Genomic DNA, 2,500 nt, shown 5'->3' with positions numbered 1-2,500 from the left:
GGGGTGTGGGAGCTAAAAAGAGGTCAAAGAACTTCTAATGCAAGGGGTGTGGGAGCTAAAAAGAGGTCAAAGAACTTCTAATGCTAGGGGTGTGGGAGCTAAAAAGAGGTCAAAGAACTTCTAATGCAAGGGGTGTGGGAGCTAAAAAGAGGTCAAAGAACTTCTAATGCTAGGGGTGTCGGGAGCTAAAAAGAGGTCAAAGAACTTCTAATGCAAGGGGTGTAGGAGCTAAAAAGAGGTCAAAGAACTTCTAATGCTAGGGGTGTGGGAGCTAAAAAGAGGTCAAAGAACCTTCTAATGCAAGGGGTGTGGGAGCTAAAAAGAGGTCAAAGAACTTCTAATGCAAGGGGTGTGGGAGCTAAAAAGAGGTCAAAGAACTTCTAATGCAAGGGGTGTGGGAGCTAAAAAGAGGTCAAAGAACTTCTAATGAAGGGGTGGGGGAGCTAAAAAGAGGTCAAAGAACTTCTAATGCAAGGGGTGGGGAGCAAAAAAGAGGTCAAAGAACTTCTAATGTAAGGGGTGGGGGAGCTAAAAAGAGGTCAAAGAACTTCTAATGCAAGGGGTGTGGGAGCTAAAATGAGGTCAAAGAACTTCTAATGTAAGGGGTGGGGGAGCTAAAAAGAGGCCAAAGATCTTCTAATGCAAGGGGTGTGGGAGCTAAAAAGAGGTCAAAAAACTTCTAATGGAAGGGGTGTGGGAGCTAAAAAGAGGTCAAAGAACTTCTAATGCAAGGGGTGGGGAAGCAAAAAAGAGGTCAAAGAACTTCTAATGTAAGGGGTGGGGGAGCTAAAATGAGGTCAAAGAACTTCTAATGTAAGGGGTGGGGGAGCTAAAAAGAGGCCAAAGATCTTCTAATGCAAGGGGTGTGGGAGCTAAAAAGAGGTCAAAGAACTTCTAATGGAAGGGGTGTGGGAGCTAAAAAGAGGTCAAAGAACTTCTAATGCAAGGGGTGGGGAAGCAAAAAAGAGGTCAAAGAACTTCTAATGTAAGGGGTGGGGGAGCTAAAAAGAGGTCAAAGAACTTCTAATGCAAGGGGTGTGGGAGCTAAAATGAGGTCAAAAAACTTCTAATGCAAGGGGTGTGGGAGCTAAAAAGAGGTAAAAAAAACTTCTAATGCAAGGGGTGGGGGAGCTAAAAAGAGGTCAAAGAACTTCTAATGTAAGGGGTGGAGGAGCTAAAAAGAGGTAAAAAAACTTCTAATGCAAGGGGTGTGGGAGCTAAAAAGAGGTCAAAGAACTTCTAATGTAAGGGGTGGGGGAGCTAAAATGAGGTCAAAGAACTTCTAATGCAAGGGGTGTGGGAGCTAAAATGATGTTAAAGAACTTCTAATGCTAGAGGTGTGGGAGCTAAAAAGAGGTCAAAGAACTTCTAATGTAAGGGGTGGGAGCTAAAAAGAGGTCAAAAAACTTCTAATGGAAGGGGTGTGGGAGCTAAAAAGAGGTCAAAGAACTTCTAATGCAAGGGGTGGGGAAGCAAAAAAGAGGTCAAAGAACTTCTAATGTAAGGGTGGGGGAGCTAAAATGAGGTCAAAGAACTTCTAATGTAAGGGGTGGGGGAGCTAAAAAGAGGCCAAAGATCTTCTAATGCAAGGGGTGTGGGAGCTAAAAAGAGGTCAAAGAACTTCTAATGTAAGGGGTGGGGGAGCTAAAATGAGGTCAAAGAACTTCTAATGCAAGGGGTGTGGGAGCTAAAATGATGTTAAAGAACTTCTAATGCTAGAGGTGTGGGAGCTAAAAAGAGGTCAAAGAACTTCTAATGTAAGGGGTGGGAGAGATAAAAGAGGTCAAAGAACTTCTAATGCAAGGGGTGGGGGAGCTAAAAAGAGGTCAACGAACTTCTAATGCTAGAGGTGTGGGCGCTAAAAAGAGGTCAAAGAACTTCTAATGCTAGAGGTGTGGGAGCTAAAAAGAGGTCAAAGTACTTCTAATGCTAGAGGTGTGGGAGCTAAAAGAGGTCAAAGAACTTCTAATGTTAGAGGTGTGGGAGCTAAAAAGAGGTCAAAGAACCTTCAATGCTAGAGGTGTGGGAGCTAAAAAGAGCTCAAAAAACTTCTAATGGAAGGGGTGGGGGAGCTAAAAAGAGGTCAAAGAACTTCTAATGCTAGAGGTATGGGAGCTAAAAAAGAGGTCAAAGAACCTCTAATGCTAGAGGTGTGGGAGCTAAAAAGAGCTCAAAGAACTTCTAATGCAAGGGGTGGGGGAGCTAAAAAGAGGTAAAAAAAACTTCTAATGTAAGGGGTGGGGGAGCTAAAAAAAAGGTCAAAGAACTTCTAATGCTAGAGGTGTGAGAGCTAAAAAGAGGTCAAAGAACCTCTAATGCTAGAGGTGTGAGAGCTAAAAAGAAGTCAAAGAACTTCTAATGCAAGGGGTGGGGGAGCTAAAAAGAGGTAAAAAAAACTTCTAATGTAAGGGGTGGGGGAGCTAAATAGAGGTCAAAGAACTTCTAATGTGGGAGCTAAAATGAGGTCAAAGAACTTCTAATGTAAGGGGTGTGGGAGCCA

This window comes from Palaemon carinicauda, chromosome 13, assembly GCF_036898095.1.
Source record: "Palaemon carinicauda isolate YSFRI2023 chromosome 13, ASM3689809v2, whole genome shotgun sequence".
Classification (NCBI taxonomy): domain Eukaryota; kingdom Metazoa; phylum Arthropoda; class Malacostraca; order Decapoda; family Palaemonidae; genus Palaemon; species Palaemon carinicauda.
The sequence above is the reverse complement of the archived record's forward strand: the minus strand, read 5'-3'. Positions refer to the sequence as shown.